The following is a 23,453-nucleotide window of genomic DNA, read 5'->3' on the forward strand; positions in this document are numbered from 1 at the left end:
CACAGCCGGCCCTCACGAAGCTCTGGGTTTGCGGAGGGGGCGGGTGTTTCCTCCTTGCCTGTGTGCCTGGCTTCAGCTGTGATGTTTAAAGCAAGCGCTGGGATCGGAGGGCGGAGGGAGCGATCCCAGCGCTTGCTTTAAACATCAGAGGTGGAGCCAGGCAGACAGACAAGGAGGAAGCACGCTGCCCCCTCTGCAGCCAGCGTTTGCCTGAAGAAGATGGAGCCAGGCAGGCAGGCGCGGGGGAAGCGCCGGATCGGAGGCAGAGGCAGCGGATTGCCCCCCAGGAGGAAGGTGCGTCCTATAGAATATTGTTTAATAGGAGATTTTAATGCAGTTTCAGATAGACAAATGGACAAAAAACCGTATAAACAGATTAAAAGCAAAAGCCCTCAATTGCCAATACGTTTTTGGAAACTAGCAGAAGAATTGGATTTGGTTGATGTATGGAGAACAAGATATCTAAATTCTAACGATTTCACCTACTATTTCCCTAGCCACCAAACGTGGTCAAGAACATGTGCTGGCTTTCCACAAATCTGATCAAAGATATAGGGTGTTTTCGCACTCACGTTTTACTGGCGCCACGACCCTCCTGACGCCGGCGAATCTGCCTGGATTTCGCAACAGAAGCGCCGGCGCTTTCCGTCGCTAAGCCAGCGCAAACGTTTTCCTGCATCTTTGCGATTTCCGTTTGCGCTGGCTTAGCGACGGAAGTAGCCGGCGCTTCTGGGAGCGCCGGAGCTTCTGATGCGAAATCCAGGCAGATTCGCCGGCGTCAGGATGGTCGTGGCGCCAGTAAAACGTGAGTGCGAAAACGGCCATAGTTGAGACAGATTTCAAACAAGTTATCTCACCATAGTCCTGTAATGATAAAGATTAAAGATGTAAAGATGTAAGATGTAAATGTCAAGTCGACGGATTCAAGAATGAGTCAAAGTTGATACTAAGAGTTCATTTATTGATAACCAGTACTCTGGCGCAAGCCTTTAGCTTGCTAAGAATGAAACCAATACATTGATAAATGGGTTTTAAGGTACACTTCAAAGACATTCCTAGGGGGGGGGGGTTACAGGAGGAAACATTCACACATAACTACCAGATACTTTCTCAGGAGATAGCTGGTCAATGCCCTTGAATTGTTATGCAAGGCTTCCTCCCACCTCAGGCCCTGAGAAGGCGCCAACTAGTTCCTTCACACCAGTTACAAATCAAAATAAGAAAAAAGGGGGGAAGGGAAGCAACTAAGAAGGAACATTAGCAGCAGTGGATCCATTATGATTTTAACAGGGCCTATTGCTTAGGCCATGATCCCCCAGTCTTAAGTCATTATTAGTCGATCTTGACATACTGCCCCCCTTAAGCCAACCCTCTCGGCCTCTGAGGGTGTCTAGATAGAAACTTCCTGATAAGGTCAGGGGCTGACACATCTTTTTCTGCTACCCACTCATTATCACTAGGAGGGAAATGCTTCCATTTAATTAGATAATACACCTTCCCATGTTTAAGCTTTGAGTCCAGGATTTCCTGGACCTCATGGTGACTCTGGCTCCCCATCTGGATAGGTTGAGGTGCTTCCGGCCGAAGATGCCAAGGAGAACAACCAGGGTCTTTCCGAAGAAGATTGCAATGAAAGACAGGGTGTACTTTACTAAACACCTTTGGTAACTCCAACTCTACTGTAACTTAATTTATCACCCTTTTGATCTTAAAAGGACCTAGGTATTTTTGGACGGTTGATTTAGTGGAAGGTTCTTTGTGGACACAAATACCGAATCTCCTACTTTGAAATCCCAGGCAGGGATATGGCTTTTGTCATATTGTTTTTTGTAAGATTCCTTGGCTGTTTCCAGGTTCTCCTGTATTTCCTTCCAACTTTTAGTCAGTGTGCCCCACCACTGATCAAAGGGGCTCGGCTCTTAAGAACATAAGAGAAGCCCTGTTGGATCAGGCCAATGGCCCATCCAGTCCAACACTCTGTGTCACACAGTGGCAAAAAAATTTTATATATACACACACACTGTGGCTAATAGCCACGGATGGACCTGTGCTCCATATTTTCATCTAAACCCCTCTTGAAGGTGGCTATACTTGTGGCCACCACCACCTCCTGTGGCAGTGAATTTCACATGTTAATCATCCTTTGGGTGAAGAAGTACTTCCTTTTATCCGTTTTAACCTGTCTGCTCAGCAATTTCATCCCTTCCTAATAATTCCCAGCATGGTGTTGGCCTTTTTTTTTTTTGCAAACGCACACTGTCTTGACATTTTCAGTGAGTTATCTACCACGACCCCAAGATCTCTCTCTTGGTCAGTCTCTGCCAGTTCACACCCCATCAACTTGTTTTTGTAGCTGGGATTCTTGGCCCCAATGTGTATTACTTTGCACTTGGCCACATTGAACCGCATCTGCCACGTTGACGCCCACTCACCCAGCCTCAACAGATCCCTTTGGAGTTCCTCACAATCCTCTCTGGTTCTCACCACCCTGAACAATTTAGTGTCATCCGCAAACTTGGCCACTTCACTGCTCACTCCCAACTCTAAATCATTGATGAACAAGTTAAAGAGCATGGGACCCAGTACCGAGCCCTGCGGCACCCCACTGCTTACCGTCCTCCACTGTGAAGACTGCCCTTTATATTCACTCTCTGCTTCCTATTACTCAGCCAGTTTTTAATCCACAAGAGGACCTGTCCTTTTACTCCATGACTCTCAAGCTTTCTAAGGAGCCTTTGATGAGGAACTTTATCAAAAGCTTTCTGGAAGTCAAGGTAAACAACATCTATCGGGTCTCCTTTGTCCACATGTTTGTTCACCCCCTCAAAGAAATGTAACAGGTTAGTGAGGCAAGATCTTCCCTTGCAGAACCCATGCTGAGTCTTCCTCAATAACCCGTGTTCATCAATGTGCCTACTCATGCTGTCCTTGATAATGGTTTCTACCAACTTTCCCGGTATTGAAGTCAGACTGACTGGCCTGTAATTTCCTGGATCTCCTCTGGAACCCTTTTTAAAGATGGGGGTGACATTTGCTACCTTCCAGTCCTCTTTCTTTACGTCCCCCCCCCCCCCGGTAGCAGAGGGAAGGGTTTCCCCTCGTACCCACTCACAGTTTGAAATGGTGAGGCTTTGGTGGAGCTGTGGACACTGTTATTATAGCAGTACTCTGCAAAGGGCAATAGATCTACCCAATTGGACTGTTGATGGTTTATATAGCATCTCAAATACTGCTCTAAAAGCCCGTTCACACGCTCAGTCTGTTCGTCCGTCTGGGGGTGGTAGGTGGAACTCAACCCCTGCTCCATGCCCATCAATTTACAAAACTTCCACCAATGAATTGCGGGCCGTGGTCACTAATCACCTTGTCGGGGATTGAGTGCAGCTTGGCTACATGGTTAAAGAACAAGCAAGCCAGCTTCTTTGCGGTGGGGAGTTGGGCACAGAGATAAAGTGGGCTTGTTTAGAAAAAGTATCTACTACCACCAATATTACTGTTTTGCCATGAGAGGGTGGTAGCTCTACAATAAAATCCATGGAGACTATCGACCAGGGTCTAGAGGCGGTCTCCAGCGTTTTAAGTAACCCAGGGGGTTTCCCCCCTTCTTTTGGCCATTATGCAAATAGGGCACATAGACACAAATTCAGATATATCCTTTTTCATGCAAGGCCACCAAAACTGCCTGTTCACCAGATGCAATGTCTTGACGTACCCAAAATGCCCAGCCAGTTTGTTGGAGTGGCAGAACTGTAATACTTCTGATCTCAGGGTTTTGGGAATGTATAGTTTTTCTCTCTTGTACCATAGCCCATCCTCTCGTTTCTGGATTTCCCCTGGCCGTTCGTCCCCCTACTTCTCGACTTCTGCTGCCATTCTTTCTGACCCCCCACCCCTGTAGCTGGCATTTCTTTTGTGACCGTGTAGTTACAACTGCGGCCACTTGGGTGGGCAGAACCAAAGAGTCTACTACCTCCTCTCTTTGGCTGTTGTGCTGGGGCAGGCGAGACAAAGCATCTGCGAGAAAGTTCTTCGTGCTGGGGATGTGCTTTAGCACAAAATCAAATTTAGAAAAGAACCCGGCCCATCTAATTTGTTTTTCACTCAATTTCCTCTTCCCTGTGAGAGCTTCGAGGTTTTTGTGGTCGGTCCATATTTCGAACGGCACCTTTGCACCCTCTAACCAGGACAGCCATGTTTTTAGTGTAAGCATTACTGCCAACGCCTCCTTGTCCCACACTAACCAATTCCTTTGTTCTGCCGCGAATTTTTTTGAGATGTAAGCACACGGTCTCAGTTTCCATTCCTCATCCTTCTGTATGAGAATGGCTTCGATGGCTACATTGGAGGCGTCGTATTGCACAACGAAGGGTTTGAGCTCATTGGGGTGGCTCAGGACCGGCTCACTTGTGAACAGCCGCTTCAACTTGTCCAACGCCGACTGGCAGTTTGGTGTCCAATTTAACTGCGCTCCCGGTCGCTTGGCTTCCGGGCCCTTCCCCTTCGTTTTTAACAACTCAGTTAGGGGGAGCATGATTTGGGCGAACCCCGGTATGAACGTCCTGTTAAAATTTGCGAACCCGAGGAACTATTGGAGTTTTCTACGTGTCCTCGGGGGAGCTCATTCTAATACGGCTTGCACTTTCGCCGGGTCCATTGCCAATCCCCTGGCGGACACTCGGAAACCCAAGTAGTCTAGCTCTGTTTTGTGAAATTCACATTTGGACAGCTTAGCATACAATTTAGGGCTCAACAGGGTGCTCAGCACCTCCTGTACCAATTTCACATGAGACCATTCATCTGGCGAATAAATAATGATGTCATCTAGGTCCATCACCACCCCCTTAAACAAAAACTTTCCCAATACATTGTTTATGAAACTAATGAACACCCCGGGGGCCCCATGCAGTCCAAACGGCATCACAAAGTATTCAAACTGCCCCAATGGTGTGTTGAATGCCGTTTTCCATTCATCCCCCTCCTTAATGCGCACCCGAAAATATGCATCTCTCAAGTCCAATTTTGTAAAGATTTTCCCCTCTGACACAGTGCTCAATAAGTCTTTAATGAGGGGGATGGGGTAGGCGTTGGAGGTTGAAATCGCGTTTATCCCGTGAAAATCTGTGCAAAGTCTAAGTGAGCCGTCCTTCTTTTTCCGGAACAAAACTGGGGCTGCGTGGGGGGCCGTGGCCGGCCTAATAAAACCCCGTTTTAAGTTCTTGTCCAAAAAGTTGCGCAGCTCCGCCTTCTCCGCCCATCCCATCGGGTACAGTTTGGCTTTGGGGAGCGATTTCTCCGGTATTAACTCGATAGCACAGTCCGTGTCCCTATGGGCATACATAAATTGTCACATATTATTGTCTCTAAACGATGCATCATCAACATTTGGATATTTTATGTTATAAATCTTTTTGTTAAAGTGTCTATTAAATTTGACAATTCCAATAAAGGCAATCTTGTAATACAAAGTACAGGAAAAAAGGAGACTGCAAAGGCGACATGAGTTGAGGGACTGCAAAGGCTCACGGGATGGATTCCAGTGGGACTTTTAGGCAGGTCTACGTTTGCCCAACATCTTGTATCTTATGTAATTCTTTATGGTTAGAGACCGAACACTAAGAGGGGTTGGGGGTGAAGGAGCAAGAGAGAGAAGGTCAGGCTCAAGGGCGTTATACGCCAAAGATGGCTTTGCCTCATCTTTATACATGGAAGGTTAGTTTCCCTTTCCTTTGAGGAGGAATGGGTGCTGTTGGGACACTGATTCTCTGAGAGAAACCCACACAGCCCCAAGCAGCTGCTGGCCTTGGAAGGAAGCCCTGGGGAGTGAACCCCTGGAGAGCACCTGCCATAGCACGAGGGTTTAGCCTAAGGGGCCCGTGATAGATTCTGCGAGAGGAAGGATTCCAAAGAAAGGAGGGTTTTTCAGCTGTGGGCTGGAAGAACAGACGGGCTTAGCTTGACATGCTTTGAGCAATTGGAGAGTAGCACCAAGATCTCCAGGTGGGTAGCAACATCACACTCTCTATGCGGAGAATTAAGCTCTCAAGCACCCACCATGCTAGGCACGTGGAAGGGGCAAGCAGCTCACCCTGGAGAACAGGAGGAAGGGAGCATGGATTGCCCCCAGGGAAACACCAGAAAGTTCTTTAGATAGCTCTTTCTGTGAACCACATGAACACCCACCAAGGAGATGGTGTCGCCCAGTGGCTATGACCTAAGCCCTGAACAGGGTGTTTGGGGTCCAGTTCTGGCCAGAGCCAGGAAGCCATTTTTAGCCTTTCTTGTTGCCATCTCCTCTGCAAGAAGAGTTCCAGAGCTGCAAGCTCTATCAGTAAGGGCAGCGGATTCAAGAAGCACAAAAGAAAATACTCCTTTGCACACAGTGATTAAAATGTGGGGTTCACTGCCAGAGGATGTAGTGATGGCCACCGGCACGGACAGCTTTAAAAGAGGACGAGACAGATTCATGGAGGATAGCTCTCTGAGTGGCAACTGAGCCATGGTGTCTAAAGGGAACCTCTATGTTCAGAGGCAGTCAGCTTCTGAATCCCAGTGCTAGGAGGAAACATTTGGGGAAGGCTTGCCTCTGTGCCCTGTTGCTGGCCCTCCAGAGGAACCGGGAGGCTACTTTGTGCTGCAGGAGGCTAGACTAGGCAGACCACTGCTCTGATCCAGGGAATCAAGTTCTTGACTCACGTTTTGCTGACCTCTGTTTTCTCCAGGTGAAGCAATGCTGGCGACTAAAAAAAACGAGCAGTACAGTCATTGCAGGTTCTATTAATCAGAATGGGTCCCTGCTGGTTTCTGCAACTCATGTTGGGGCTGATACAACTTTTTCCCATATTGTCAGGCTGGTGGAAGAAGCACAAACTCCAAAGGTAATTTCAATGAATGAAAGTAATTAATGTGAAAGTAAAGCTTCCATCTCATATTTGCCGTGATTCAGTACACCAAATAGGTGGCTAAAATTTTAACTTGTACTTAATTCCCACTGGCATCAGTGCACACTTAATTCCTATACCAAGTTGTTCATTAAGATGGGAGACCTGTTCACTGATTCAGCTGCTTGGTATGCTGGCAGCACATCGATTCAGATTAGGTACACTGTCAACTCCTACGAGAGCTCTGGCTGACCCAAGGCCATTCCAGCACCTGCAACTGGAAGACTGGGGGAGCAAACCTGGTTCTCCCAGATAAGAGTCTATTACTTAACCGCTACACCAAACTGGCTCTCTAGAGGGGCTAGGATCCCAGGCAGGCTGTATTCCCCCAGCACCACCCTTTTAAAAAACCCAGGTATGACCTCCCCATCTACATTTGGGTAGATCCTTTGTGTGAACTATGTCCCCACCACCACCACGCACACCCTCACTGTCTCACAAGCATCTCTTAAGTGGAGCCAGCAGAAATCTGTCATCCCTTAGTGTTAAAATTATGTTATGATGAATACTCTGGGGTCATTTTTGTTTCCTTCTCTTTATTGTTGGGCTTTACATACTTCCGTTATGATTACGTGATGTTCCACCATGCAGAACCCATTCATTGGTGCCATGACCGTATCAGGAGAGTCATAGAGACCGCAAAGAGTACAATGACGATTGTACAGGCTGAGCTCATGGGCCTAATGAAGTGGGCTAGAAGCCTTGGATGGGATCAGTGGCTGAGCCAGAGTATGAACCTTACGATCTGAACTATTCTATTCGGGCTGATAACTGGGCTTAATCTGCAAAATATACCGGTCCCGCCTGTGTTACATTTTTATTGAGTTATGTGGTGGTGTATAATTGTAGAGTATTAATGTGATTGTTGTATTTCAACTGTTTTTATGCCTGTAATCTGCCCTGAGCTCACATGGGGGAGGGTGGACTATAAATCCACTAAATAGATAAAATAAACCTGTGCTCCTGCAGAACAGATACCCTTGAGCAGGGAGTGTGGGGGTGTTCAGAAGACTCTTACGCTGCCTCTCCAAAGAACTTGGTCAAGGCAGGTCACGTCTTAGAACAGCATTTTGGAGAAGGGTAGGATCCTCTAACCCCTTTGGGAGGTTGCTCCGCAGCTCTGTTGAAGGCTGGAGAGAGAACATCGCCCCGCATTGTCCCGGGAGGACCTCCAGCAGTTCTCCAAGGATGAGGAGGAAGCCCTTTCAATTCAGGTACTCAAAAACCTGTAATTCTGTTGTGGTAAAAACTTTATTCTTGCACTGTGAACTGCCCTAGGTGTCAGCATTGGTGGAGAAGCAGGATGTAAATGCTCCATATCAGTAGATGGCGCAGTCCATTGGAAACTTTAGGAATGTGCCGCCTTATTCTGCTTGCATTTACGAGGCCTGAAACTCTCACAGGGACATTGACTTAGGATTGGGCTTTTCCTTCACTGTTAGTTTTGTTCAGTGCATTTCCCCCCAAACTGATAAAGGGCTGCTGTCTTCTCCCCCTTTGTTAGCTACAAGAAACCTACACCGGGGAAATATGAAGTGCCTGCCCCCAGTCAGACGAGGCTGAAGAGCCCTTCGGAAATCTGCGTCTACGTTGGCATTGATGACACAGCACCAGTCACCCAAACTGAGTCCGATGGATCGTATTGTCAACTACAGCCGAGCTTCGATAAACTCTCTCCTCTCAGGCAAGTGATTTCTCAGCAGTATCATCCTCAGCGAGCCAGATAAGCATTCGCTTCTCTCTGGGGGTTCCCAGGAAGAGGATGATACACAGTCATCTGAAAAGACCTTCTCTACGGAGTGGGCTGGGTCTTCCCTCATTAACCGGTATCTTGGGCTGGGCTGGCTGTACTTTTTAAGTGCTATTTTCTTGGGACTGAATTGCCCACTTGGATAGGGCAATTTTTTTCAACATGCACACATCTAACTCAAAGCATCGACTGTATCTGCACTCCTTTGCCAGTATTACCACCTGGAGCAAAAGCAGAATGCAGCCTCATGCACTGGAAGCCAAAGATGGCTTTAGCTTATCGCTTGGCTGCTCTTCAAATGGCTGTCTGATAAAGAGGTCCATATCTTGTGCAGTGCTGACTGAACAACTATTTTCATCACAGCGATATTGAGCTTAGAGGACTTGAGCTTCTCCCTCCTCTCTCTGCACACCACGATTGACACCTGCCCTACGCCCAGAGGAAGGCAAAACACCTCCAGGATCACTGGGTCAATCTGGCCCCGAGGAAAGTCCCTTCCTGAGCCCCAAGTGACGATCGGCATTACCCTGGGGTGGAACCTCACCTGGCTCTGATGTGCATCTCCGGAAATTTATATTTATGGGTGGCAGATGGTCGATGGTGGACACCACCAGCCAAATGGATGGGCTTGAGGGAGGTTGTTCTGCCCTCGGAAGCCCCAAAGGATTCTGGCGATGAGCGGGGTCTCTTCCACTGGGGGGAAGAACCCTTCTTTTATTACTTCTGGAGGCTGGTAGGCAGATGGCTCCGGCTCCGGCTCCTCGTCGAGTTTTAAGGTGACCTGTTTGGTTGTCCGAGGCCTCGTTCCTCAGCATAGGATGGAGAGAAGACTCTGCTGCCTTGGGCAGGCTGTGAGCTATTTTGGGCGGCCTGGCTTGCCGACAGGAGCAACGACCATCTTAACAGCCTCAAGCCCTCTTTTTTTTTTTTTGCCTTGTCTAGACCCTAGAGGTCTCTTCCAACTCTATGATTCTATGTTTTTTAAACAAAGAAATGGATGGGGCAGTCAGGTTATGAACCTTCCAGCATCCATAAGCAGCGGGCAGCTCACAGATCAGCCTCAGGCTGCCTGAACTCTCTGCATGTTGGAGTGCTGGCATTCTGGCTCTCATTCTTGGCGTAGGATTGAGGGAAGCATCCCGCATTCAGAGGTGTCTTGGGCAGCCTGGCTGGGGGATGGTGTCGCCTCCGATGGATGGTGTAGGCAGTCTCAGTTCTCAGAATTTGGCAACCCTACACCCCGTCACCTCCTGGTAGTAACTAGGGGGACCTGGCAGCACTGTTGTGCTCGTTCGCAAGCCAACTCCATTTGGCTTTTCAGCAGTGCCGGATTAAACCCTGTGAAGGCCCCTAGGCAGTCGAAATCTTGGGGGGCCCCTTGCAAATTATCTCAGAGTCTCTGAGTGCCCACCCCACAGCCCATGGTCCCTGCTGCAGGCACCTTTTCTAAAAGCCCCTTTTGCTAAACTGCAACAGAGATGTGGAGAGAGGCAAACTTCACGGTAATGCCAGCAGCAACTGCATCAGGTAAGTCAGGCAAAGAGCAGCTCAGTTGCTGGCTGGGGGGTGGGGGGTGGGGGTAATTGGTGGGGAGAAGCTAGCCCGGGGACCCTAAAGGTGTGCGGGCCCATAAGCCAGTGCCTACATGGCCTAATTGTGATTCAGGCTCCGCTGTTCAGCCAGGTGACAGGGAAAGGGATGCTCCGATATTTGGTTCCTCTGCTTCTTTGAGCATACTGTTGAAATAGAAGTGAACGCTCATTTGTGTACAGCCTGGTGGATACATGCCTGTAAAGGCACACGGGACTCTCACCCTGGCTGCTTTGCTGGTGTTGGGACACGGATTGGGGTGGTTTGTTTCGAGAAGTGAGATCACAGTATGCAAGTTTTCATTTATCTACAGGCTGAGAACAATGAAAAGGAAGACGATGTCGGACTACTTTGTTGGGGCCACAGCCAAACGTGGAGCGATTGAAGATTTTCCCCCATCATGACCCTGCAAATGGGAAATGCTGAGTTAGAATCAAGGGACTTTATCATGTGCAAGAAAAGGGGACCAAAACCCACGTGTGGCAAAAGACAGTGGAGGTAAGAGACCTCCATGCGATCAAAGGCTTTTTCCAGGTCGAGGCTCAAAATAAGAAAGTCTAGTGTATTAAATGATGCTTAAAGATTTCCGTAAATTGTCAGATAAGTCCCGTGACGGCATGAAGTCCATTTGGTCTGTGTGAATGGATTTTGTAATAAAAGAGTTAAGACTGTTGGCAGTGATGGCTGTAAAACATTTTGCATCTTGCTTAATGAACGAAATGAGTTTGTAAGAACCAGGGAGAGTAGAATCCTTGTGTTTTTAGGGATAACAATAATGTTGGTCCCCAGCCAAGTGCTGGGTAGAGAGAGAGAATGCGATTACAGGTATCTGTGAGAGGTTCAGTTAAGATGGGGATAATGTTTTAAATAAAATTCAGCAGGAAGTCCATCATCCCCAGGAGATTTGCTAGATTTGAGATTTGTAATAGTGTTTCTAATTTCCTGGGAAGTGAAGGGGGCTTCCATGAGGTCACGATGATCTAATCTTAATTTCCAAAGGGAAGGAATAGATTCGAGAAAAGTGGAATAGAGTCAGTAGCTGCATTTTGGGAGCTATAAAGCTCAGAGAAGAATTTAGTGAAAGAGGGTAATATCTTCTGTGAATTAGATGTGAAAATGCCTTTCTAGGTCCTAATGAGGTCCCTAAAATTAGAGGAAACTTTTTGTCTAACCTTCCAAGAAAGCATTCTTAGAGTTTTGGGTGTATTGTACCAATATTGCTGCTTGAGAGATAGAAGATTACTTTGTATTTTCCTTACCACAAGAATGTCCATTTTTTTCCTTTTGGCTATGAGTTGATGATAAACCTTAGTGCTACCTGTGGTTTTGAGTTTCTGCTCTAAGGAATGGATATTAGATAGCAATTCTCATCTTGTTTTGTCTTTTTCCTTCTTATAGAAAGAAGCAAGTGAAATGATCCTCCTATAAATGACAGCCTTCATCGCATCCCAGAATACTTTCAAGCGCGCTTATTTCTGTAACATGATGGTTTCTTAGAAAAAGAGCAGGTGACCAGCTCTATAAATTTGAGAAATAAATAAATATACTGCTCCCCCCCCCCCTTATTTACAACCATTGGCAAGTAATAAATCCATCTGGCCAGGGGATGTTTATGCTACAGCCTGGCTGGTACCACTTTCAAGTCGCCTCTCCCACAGGTTCACACAGACAACACTTATCTTATGCGAGAGAAGTGTGAGAAAGGAGATGTTTTTAATAGCCTAAATTCCTTAGTAATAAAAAAAACAGTGTTTAGCAACCTTTGAACCCGTGACTCAAGTATGCATCTGTAATGTAACCTTTGAAGAGATCCTATATTACTCCCAAGGCTTGTGTCCTTCTGAGTTTATAAGAAAAAAACAGCTTTGATTTAAAATAAAAGACTACTTATTGAGAAATATCGGCGCTTGACAAATACATGCTGAGGCCTTTCACCATATTGTTTGGTTGCAAAAGAGTACTGAATCTCTTTTTCAATTTCTGTGGGAAAAGAATGATTTAATAAAAGATGTATTAATTTTCCAGCTCAATTCCTTATAATGATATGAAAGAAGGGCGGCGTTCACACCGAACCCACGCATGATCAAATCAGATCTGATAACCTATGGATGAAGAGGGGATTGAACGAATAAGGCCTTTAGTAAGCAGAATGTAATCTATGCATGTGTGTATATTGTGGCGTGATGAATAATATGAGTAATCCCGTTCATTGGGATGATGCAAATGCCAGTTGTCGCAAAGGCCAGAAGAAAGAAGCTTGTCAAGGGGGGTAACCCTGAGGGAGCGAGACTCAGAAAGACTCATATAAGGGAACGATCTATCTAAGGAGGGATTGATAATGAAATTTAAGTCACCCCCCAGAATGCTCTTACCTTGACTAAAGAAAGAAGTTCAGAGAACACTTCACAAACACAATTAATTTGCTCAGCATTGGGTGCGTAAATAGATGTAAGTGTGATCCAAGAATCCTGAAGCTTACCTTTTAAGAAAATGAAGCGACCCCGGGGCTCAGATTTAATATGAGTGTTTTGTAGCTTAATGTTAGCAGAAAGAAGAACTGCTGCATGCCTCAATTTGGACGAGCCAGGAGCAGAGTATTGGGTAGGGAACCATTTGGAAAGCAAAATCTGAGAGTGTTTATCGGAGATGTGGGTCTCCTGTAAAAGTACCATCGGAATGTAATTTGATAATGCCAAATGTTACATGTTTTCATTTGGTGATGTTGTTAGGAAAGGAAAGGAAAGGAAAGGTCCCCTGTCATTTCCGACTCTGGGGTGACGCTACTTTCACAACGTTTTCTCGGCAGACTTTTTACGGGCTGGTTTGCCATTGCCTTTCAAAGTTGTTAAGGCCTCGACAACTGAGAGAGACTAATCTTAAATTATTAGCATTGGGAGGATACAGAGAAGGAGAAGCTAAAACAGTGAGAAAAGAGAGCGAGAGAGAGATGGGGCATTGAAAATGTGAATATGTGGCAAAAGGAAGTTAAAAGGAGTAGGGGAGCACAAGAGAAACAGCAAAGAGCAAATTTACAGGTCAATCTAAGAAAAATTTCAAAATAACAAAGATCAGAATATGGGGGGGGGGGTGTAATAGGCAATATATAGTGCCTATAGTGAGAGCCAGTTTGATGTAGTGGTTAAGTGCACAGATTCTTTTCTGGGAGAACCAGAGTTGATTCCACACTCCTGCACTTGCACCTGCTGGAATGGCTTTTGCCAGCCATAGCTTTCGCAGGAGTTGTCCTTGAAAGGGCAGCTTCTGTGAGAGCTCTCTCAGCCCCACCTACTTCACAGGGTGTGTGTTGTGGGAAAGGAAGGCAAAGGAGATTGTGACCGCTCTGAAACTCTGAGATTCAGGGAGAAGGGTGGGGTATAAATCTGCGACCTTCTCAGAGAAAGGGAAAGGGCGAGGATAAACTCAAAAAATGTGACCTCTAGAAGGAGCCAGAACTTTAAGAGTGAAGATATCACTAAGGGCCAATTTATTATCAGTGTTAGAAGGGAAACGAGGTACAGGAAATTATACAACAAGGAAAAGCCATGCAAATATAAAGGTTGGATATCATGACATATAGGAAAACAATTAAAAAGCGATCGAGCTGATCTGTAGCAATAAAGAATTCATTAGAAGCAGTAAAGTGCAAATATAGTGCCAGTTAAGTCCAAAATGGAGCCTATAAAAGCTAAGATGAGCAGTGAAACACAGTGCGGTGCTAACAGTGCATCATGTCATGGGCTGGCATCGGAGCCTATAGCTGGCCCTTTGAGTACTCAGGAGGTTGACAGCCTGCCGCCCCCCCACCCCCACCCAGCAGCAGAGGAGGAGGAGGAGGGGCAAGCAGCACAGCTGCAAAAGGGAGCCTGGCTGACTCTCCCCCACCTGCAGTCCAATGAACGGAACGGCTACGCTGGGACTCAGCAGCCCAGAGAAGGGAAGCACGCCAAAGGGGAAGGCGGTCCCTTAGCCCTGAGTATTAGCCGAAGCTTTACGACTGTTAATTGAAGCACTGCGAGAGGGACATTTGGCCTCTGCTTGGGGCTAGGGCCCTCTGTGGAAGCAACGCATCCATCTTGTGACGTGCATCCGTCCACCCCGACTGGCTTTGAAACATAACCTTTCGGCTCCTGGACGTCTGGTTACGAATGACTTTGCTCTCGGTTTGTGTTTTGGACATTGCTCTCTATTGGTTCCTGTTCTGCTTTGTTGGTTCTGACCTCTGACTGGATTTGGACTCTGTGCTTTGGACTTGCCCTGGTGGTTCCTCTCTGCTTTCCAACCCATAGCCCAGCTGGGATTTGGTCCCTTCCCCTTCCTGCACCCCACACATAACAATAAACAGCAAACATGCCAGCATGGTAAGGAACACTTAAAGTTTGGTTGTGCAACCAAGAAACCTCAAGACTTAGTTGGAGGGAACCTACGAGTCTTGGTGAAGAGAAGAACAGAATTGCATCCCACAATATAGTGTTTGGTAGGCACAATGCTTTGGACAGGAACAGATTAAGTAGAACAGAAGTCATAGTCAAAGATAGAAAAGGAAGACAGTATACTGCATGTGAGGCGACGACAATATAATGCTATAAATGTTAAGATGTGCCAAGAGATTAAGAATGGAAGAGAAGAAGCAACGTTCAATGTAGGTATAACGTACTGAATCAGTGTCAAAGACCTAGTTAGTAACGCAGAGACCACAGTGAGCATTAAAAGACAAGCCAAACCATGTAGGGCAGGTAGCGTAAGATTGTTCTGAACAGCGTGGTTGGAGGGGAATGGGAACAAAGAGAGACGTAGACCTGGTGGAATAACACACAAACTGGAATAACCATAAAGAAAGAAAAATAGTAAAAAAAAGAGAAAAAACAAATGTTAAAAATAAAACAAAGGAACAATGAACCAACGTTATTGTGGGTATTTCAGAAAGTTGGTGGAATGAGCAGAATCAGTGGGACACAGTGATTCCTGGGTATAAATTATATAGGAAGGATAGGGAGGGAAGGGTTGGAGGTGGGGTGGCTCTGTATGTCAGAGTGGGTATACAGTCCCATAAGACTGAGGTGGTCTGAGAATTAGATTCCCTTCTAGAAATGCTTTGGGTTGAAATAGTGGGCCTAAAAGGAAATTTAACTATGAGAGTTCGTTATCACCCACCGGATCAAAAGATAGAGGCTGATTATAATATGATAAAAGAATTAAAGATAGCGGCTAAATGTAAAAACTGTATAATCACAGGTGATTTTAACTATCCCACAATGGTTGGGTCAATATGGCTATTTTATTTATTTATTTATTTATTTATTTATTTATTTATTTATTTATTTATTTATTTATTTATTTATTTATATTTGAACTTATATCCCGCCCTTCTCACCGAAGTGTCTCAGGGCGGCTTACAACATTGTAATTTTACATAGATTCAATTTAAAAACATTTACATAATACAGTTAAAACCATAGTTAATAAAACAGAAGTACAATCCTAGAAGCTCAGATAAAATATATACCACAAGTCAGGAAAGACACAAATAGGTCCAAAAAAAAAAGGCTGCATGGGTAACAAACAAAGTAATGGAGGATGTAAGAGGTAAGAAGGATTCCTTTAAGCGGTGGAAAGCTAGTCCAAGTGAGGTTAATAAAAGGGAACAGAGACTGTGGCAAATCAAATGTAAGACTGTGATCAGGCAGGCAAAAAGGGACTACGAGGAGCATATTGCAAAAAACATAAAGACCAACAATAAACTTTCTTCAAATACATTAGAAACAGGAAACCAGTCAGGGAGGCAGTGGGGCCCTTGGATTACCATGGGGTCAAAGGATTACTGAAGGAGGACAGGGAAACGGATGAGAAGCTGGATGCATTTTTTGCCTCTGTCTTCACTGTGGAAGATGAGAAGTGTTTGCCCACTCCAGAACCACTAATTTTGGGAGGGGTGACCTGAGTCAGATTGAGGTGGTAAACGAAGAGGTCCTACAACTGATGGACAAATTAAAAACTGATAAGTCACCAGGCCCGGATGGCATACATCCAAGAACTCAAAGGTGAACTTGTGGATTTCCTGACAAAAATAAGTAATCTTTCATTGAAATCTGCCTCCGTTCTCGAGGACTGGAAGGTAGCAAATGTCACTCCCATCTTTAAAAAGGGTTCCAGAGGACATCCAGGAAATTACAGGCCGGTTAGTCTGACTTCAATACCGGAAAAGTTGTTGGAAACCATTATCAAAGAGAGAATGAGTAGGCACATTGATGAACAAAAGTTATTGAGGAAACTCAGCATGGGTTCTCTAAGGGAAGATTTTGTCTCACTAACCTGTTAGAGTTCTTTGAGGGGGTGAACAAACATGTGGACAAAGGGGACCCAATAAATGTTTACCTTGACTTCCAGAAAGCTTTTGATAAAGTTTCTCATCAAAGGCTCCTTCGTAAGCTCGAGAGTCATGGAGTAAAAGGACAAGTGCTCTTGTGGATCAAAACCTGGCTAATTGATAGGAAACAGAGAGTGAATATAAATGGGCAATTTTCTCAGTGGAGGATGGTAAGCAGTGGCGTGCCGCAGGGTTCAGTACTGGGTCCGATGCTTTTTAGCTTGTTCATTAATTATTTAGAGTTGGGAGTAAGCAGTGAAGTGGCCAAGTTTGCGGATGACGCTAAATTGTTCAGGGTGGTGAGAACCAGAGAGGATTGTGAGGCACTCCAAAGGGATCTGTCGAGGCTCGGCAAGTGCGCGTCAATGTGGCAGAGGAGGTTCAATGTACCCAAGTGCAAAGTGATGCACGTTGGAGCCAAATATCCTAACTATAAATACAAGTTGATGGGGTGTGAACCGGCAGACTGCCCAAGAGAGAGATCTTGGGGTCATGGTAGGTAACTCACTGAAAACGTCGAGACAGTGTGCGATTGCAATAAAAAAGGCCAACGTCATGCTTGGAATTATTAGGAAGGGAATTAAGAACATAAGAACGTACGAGAAGCCATGTTGGATCAGGCCAATGGCCCATCCAGTCCAACGCTCTGTGTCACACAGTGGTCAAAAAAAGGAGGTTCACAAGTGGGACTAGAAGTCCTTCCACTTTGCCCCTCCTCCACAAGCACCAAGAATACAGAGCATCAGTGCCCCAGACGCTTCCAATAATATTCTGTGGCTAATAGCCACTGATGGACCTCTGCTCCATATTTTTATCCAAACCCCTCTTGAAGCTAGCTACGCTTGTACCGCCACCACATCCTGTGGCAGTGAATTCCACATGTTAATCACCGTTTGGGTGAAGAAGTATTTCCTTTTATCCGTTCTAACCCTACTGCTCAGCAATTTCATTGAATGCCCACGAGTTCTTGTATTGTGAGAAAGGGAGAAAAGTACTTCTTTCTGTCCCACTAGAAATGTTTTAAGACATTCTGTTCCTCTCAGTCTGGACCAAGTCCGCTTCTTGTGCACACAGTTTCTTCAGCCTGACTAGCGTCAATTCCCTAGGCTAAGGAGTCTTCTCCAGGAGATCTCGGAGAAGGAAACAGTACAACCAGGTGAATGAGGACGGGACGTTGGAAGACGTCTCTCTGGTGTTGTGGGCCTGACAGCAGATAAGCGCCAGTGAGTATTAGTCTAGGGAAATAGCCAACTACGAGCGTGCTAGTGTAGGGAGATAGGCAAATTGCCTCTCTGGTGCTTGGGAAAGGAAAAGGGAGGAAGGACGCTGCCTCTCTTTAGAGCAGACTAACTCCAGAGCGTGCACGGAGTGTAAAACCTGGCCTTCCCCAAAGAAAGGGGAAACTTCTTCCACAGAGACCTGGGTGAAGAGTCATGTAGCATCACAGCCTGTACCCAATCCAAGGGCATGACAAGTACCCAGCATCCTCTTTCTTTTCTGCTAAAGGAAGTGGGGTGAGAGAGGTGTGGCTGGAGGTTGTGCTTGTGGGGAGGGGGGAGAGCCTTGAAGAGTTAGCTTCACACTCTTTCTTTTTCAATATCTTCTTTGATTTTTGTATTATCGTCCTCTCTAGTGGCTTATAGATCCTTATTATAGATCCTTATTAGAATATTTTATTTATACAGATTATATTATTGCTTCCCTGACAACAGGGGGGACGTGGATGTGAACACCAAGAGGGAGCCAGAGAAGCAGCTGAGGTGTGTCTCCCCCCCCCCTCCCCTCCGCCTGGTGCAGAGAATTTCTGAAGTGCCTGTGGAGAAAGAGGCAGGTCATGGACACAGCACTGGTCATCTTCTGGCGTGAGCCTTTGGGGCTCAGGGCTTGTGGGACTTCTCCCGCCATGACTGTGGGGCAGAGTGGCTAGAGGCTTTCTTCTCTTGTTGCCCCAAATTCAGGTTTGCTCATTGTAATTTCGTTAAAGCTCCCACTCTGACCCCATTGTTTCCCTCACCTTTCAGGAGATGATATTCAAGTGTGTTCCAGTTTCAAAGGGGCGTCCACAATTCTGTGACCACGAAACTGGCCCTTTAAAAGGGTTGTTGTTGTTCAGTCACACAGTCAAATCAGACTCTTCGCGACCCGATGGACCAAGCCACACCAGGCCCTCCCGTCTTCCACCATCCTCCAAAGTCTGCTCAAATTCATGTTAGTTACATCAGTAACGCTGTCCAGCCATCTCCTCTTCTGCCGTCTCCTTCTTCTTTTGTCTTCTGTCTTCCCCAGCATCAGGGGCTTCTCCAGTGAGTGCTCCCTTCTCATTTGGTGGCCAAAATATTTGAGCTTCAGCTTCAGCATCTGACCTTCCAGGGAACAGTCAGGGTTGATTTCCCTTAGGACTGAGGGATTTGATCTCAAGACCCTTCTCCAGCACCACAGCTTGAAAGCATCTATTCCTTATGGTCCAACTCTCACAGCCATGCATTATTACTGGGAATACTATTGCTTTGACTATACAGACTTTTGTTGGCAGGGTGATGGCTCTACTTATTATTATACTGCCCAGGTTTGCCATAGCTATCCTCCCAAGGAGCAAACGTCTTTTAATTTCATGGCTGCAGTCACCGTCTGCAGTGCTCTTGGATCTCGGGAATGTGAAGTCTGTTACTACTTCCATGTCTTCCCCTTCTATTTGCCAAGGAGTGATGGGGCCAGATGTTTTTTTGACGTTGAGTGTCAAGCCTACTTTTGCGCTCTCCTATTTCATCCTCCACAAGAGGTTCTTTTTTGCTGACTGTAAGGAGCTTCTCCATCTTTGACTGCAGCGTATATAATCAATCTGATTCCTGTGTTGCCCAGCAGGTGATGTCCATGTGTAGAGTCGCCTTTTAGGTTGTTGGAAGAGGGTGTTTGCTATGACCAGCTTGTTCTCTTGACAAAACTCTTTTAGCTTTTGCTTGGCTACGTTCTGTTCTCCACGGTCAAACTTGTCTGTTGTCCCGGTTACCTTTTGACTTCCAACTTTGGCATTCCGGTCCCCTATGATGATCATAGGCTTTGATTTGTTCTAGTACACTACAGTACAGTATGGTATACAGAGGTGGTGGTTATTTTTTAAAAATAGAGGAGGGAGCAAAAAAGTCCCTAAACTTTATGTCCAACCGATGGAGGTTGCTTCTAGCCCGAGGAGAGATGATTTGCTCCATACCTTCAGATTCCAGGAAGTCACTTTCTCTCTCTGTACAGAGAGAGTACCCAGCACGTTTAGACAACCCCGCAAAACCTCACCTGTGTAAGGAATTCTGTTTGAAATCCTATTTCTTTATCTCAAACAGTTCGATGGATCGCTGGATCAAATAATCATTGAGAGGCATTTAATATGAAAGCAAAAAATATATTTATTACTACAGGGAAAGGGCACTGGGAGGTGAAAATAACAAACACTAAAGAACTACATCCTCACACTAGAAGGCCACATGCTTAATGGAGAACATCTCCTCCTTCTTCTTGACCTCTCTGCCTGAACAAAGGAAGTCATCTGCCTAACTGACCAAAAAAACAAAACAGGTTTTCCCACTTCTAGATCTTGATTGACAGCAGTCAGTATCTTCTTCTCAGGTCATGCAGACAATAGGGAATCAGGCACAGTGTTAACCCCATAATGACTGGAACTTTAGAACATTGCAACTTTAGAACATACAGAACAGATACATATTTCCAAAAACCTGAAGGGCTCCAGCCAATTTCCCCCTCAGTTGCCTGGTGTGGCTGATCAAAGGGGCAGCAAATTGGGGGCAAGCCAGGAACCATCCAGAAGCCTGAGCTCCAGGCAAGCTGCAAGGCCTGCTCCTCGCCTCTGCTCTCTTCTAGCTTCCAACACCTACAAGGCCATGTTTGGAAGGGGGAAATGCTGAGTAGCCCCTGTGTCCCAGGAAGACCCCCCTCAACGGCAGCAGCTTGCAGGAGAGATGCTCCAGACTCCTGTGGAATGGCAGACCAGGAGGGGAGGTGGAACCAACAAAACTGCAGAGAAGGGAGCCCAGACCGAGGGAGGAAGAACTGGCAGCCACCGCTTTCCTGCTGCCTGGCTAGTGCCAGCAAGGGTGGCTCTTTGACTGCCCAGCTCCACATGTGCCCAGGTCCTGGCAGTGGAATGGAGCATTACAGCAAGGGAGGGGAGCAAAGTCATGGGCCACCCAGGGCACCCAAAAGGCCTTCATCCGGCTCTGCCTCTGAACCACTGACCTTTTCAAGAAGCATCATCTTGGGGACTGTGCTACAGCAGGCTGGTGCTCCTGGCAAGCGGTCAAGCAACCGAAGGACAGGAGGAGAAGTTCCTGCATGGGAACCAAGGTTCCCAACCTCCAGACAAAGACTAGAGTTCTCCTGGAATGGCTGCTTGGAGGATGGACTCTGGCATCGCACCCTGCTGAGGTCCCCCCAAGTCCTCGGGGGCAAGAGGGAGGGACATCACCCACAAGACCACCTGGACGGCCTCCAAGAGAAGTGCACCTATCCTACCATAAGCTATTGAGGGGTCCAGCAAGACTGACAGAGAAGCATTCTTCCAGGAGACCCTCCATCCCAGCCACTAAAGCAGGCTTCTGAATCTTATCACCAGTCTGGAAGCTGCACAGAAAGGGTGAAGGGGAAGGGACCTTGAGAGGGGGAAGGAAACACGAACCCCTACATTCTGCATGTCCCTGTATTCTCCATGGTCTCTCCCTAATTTCCACAGGATGCAGGAAACCGAAACCCCCAGAGGCCACTTGCAGCCCCTGGTCGCTCCTTCTGCATGTCATGATGACATCCGCTTTCCCCATCCCCCAAGGTGCTGCTCCAAGGTGTCTTCTTGTCTCTTCCTCACCGGCTGCAGGGTTACCATGGGGATGGAAGGAAACATCTGACCTCATAATGGTTCTGTTGGCAATCCTGCCTCACAGTGCTTATCTTGGCCAGTCCTTTGCGAGCAACTGGTTATCCAGAAGCGTTTTAAAGGACTCTGTGTGGAGTGGTGTGATGGCAGGTAGGAAATTCTTAAAACGACATCTCCCCGTTCTCTGTTTCCCAGTCTAGTCAGCAGAGGCCATCTTGAGTGGCTGCCGGTGGCAGGTGAAAGAAGGCGAAACAATTTTAAGGAGAGACTATGGCCGAGAGAAGAGAAAAAACATTAAGAATGCAGCTTGAGAGACAGAAGCAAAACAAGTCACAACAGTGAAGTCAAGGGCACTTAGTTGAGGGACTGCAAAGGCTCACTGGATGGATTCCAGTGGGACTTTTAGGCAGGTCCACGTTTGCCCAGTGTATCTTATGTAATTCTTTAAAATGTAAATGATGACAATGGTTAGAGACCACACATGAAGAGGGGTTGGGGGTGAAGGAGCAAGAGAAAGGTTAGGCTCAAGGACGTTATACGCCAAAGATGGCTTTGCCTCATCTTTATACATGGAAGGTTAGTTTCCCTTTCCTTTGAGCAGGAATGGGTGCTGTTGGGGCACTGATTCTCTGAGAGAAACCCACACAGCCCCAAGCAGCTGCTGGCCTTGGAAGAAAGCCCTGGAGAGTGAACCCCTGGAGAGCACCTGCCATAGCACGAGGGTTTAGCCTAAGGGGCCCGTGATAGATTCTGCCAGAGGAAGGATTCCTAAGAAAGGAGGGTTTTTCAGCTGTGGGCTGGAAGAACAGACAGGCTTAGCTTGATATGCTTTGAGCAAATGGAGAGTAGCAGCAAGATCTCCAGGTGGGTAGCAGCATCACAATCTCTATGTGTAGAAATAAGCTCTCAAGCGCATCACCATGCTAGGCACGTGGAAGGGGCAAGCAGCTCACCCTGGAGAACAGGAGGGAGGGAGCATGGATTGCCCCCAGGAAAACACCAGAGGGTTCTTTAGATAGCTCTTTCCATGAACCACATGAGCACCCACCAAGGAGATGGTGTCGCCCAGTGGCTATGACCTAAGCCCTGAACAGGGCGTTTGGGGTCCAGATCTGGCCAGACCCAGGAAGCCATTTTTAGCTCAACCTCCACAGGGGCTTCACAATATGAGTGGGCTCTGACAAGGCCCTTGTAGGGACTGCTGAGAGCCAGTATGCCAGCACTCCAACGCGCAGAGAGTTCAGGCAGCTTGGGGTTGATCTGGGAGCTGCCTGTGGCTTATGGTTGTTGGAAGGTTCATAAGCTGAATGCCGCATCCATTTCTTTTTTTGCGGAACATTCTAGAGAACGGGTTGAGGCGTCGCCTGTCGGCAGGGCAGGTCGCCCAAAGGAGCCCACAGCCGCCCCAGGGAACATCTGGGCAGCAGAGGCTTCCCTCCATCTTACGGCGAGGGACGAGGCCTCGCACAACCAAACACGTCACCTTCGCATTGGACGAGGAGCCAGAGTCGGAGACGGAGCTGCCTTTCTACCAGCCTCCGGAACTGGTAGCAGCAGGATTCTTTCCCCCAGTGGAAGACACCCCGCTCGTCGCCCGAATCAACCGGGGCTTTAGAGGGCAGAACACCTCCCTCAAGCCCAGGCAGGGGGTCCCCCTGAGGGGGTCCCGGAGGCTGGTGGTGTCCAACATCGACCCTCTGCCACCCATAAATATCAACTTCCGGAGATGAGCCAGGTGAGGTTCCACCCCTGAGGGGGAGATTGAAACAGAAGGCCCAAAGGAGCCCCAGCTGAGGCACATCTCTCCCGTTTCTTGTGGCATTGCCCCTGTTCCTTCCCCCTCAGTGTTTTTCTTCTGAGGTCTACTGGATTAAGAAAATTTGGGATTTCCAAAAAATGTTGGATCCGAATGCTTTACCTCTATTGGGATCCATG

The sequence above is a fragment of the Heteronotia binoei genome, chromosome 11, assembly GCF_032191835.1.
Source record: "Heteronotia binoei isolate CCM8104 ecotype False Entrance Well chromosome 11, APGP_CSIRO_Hbin_v1, whole genome shotgun sequence".
NCBI lineage: Eukaryota > Metazoa > Chordata > Lepidosauria > Squamata > Gekkonidae > Heteronotia > Heteronotia binoei.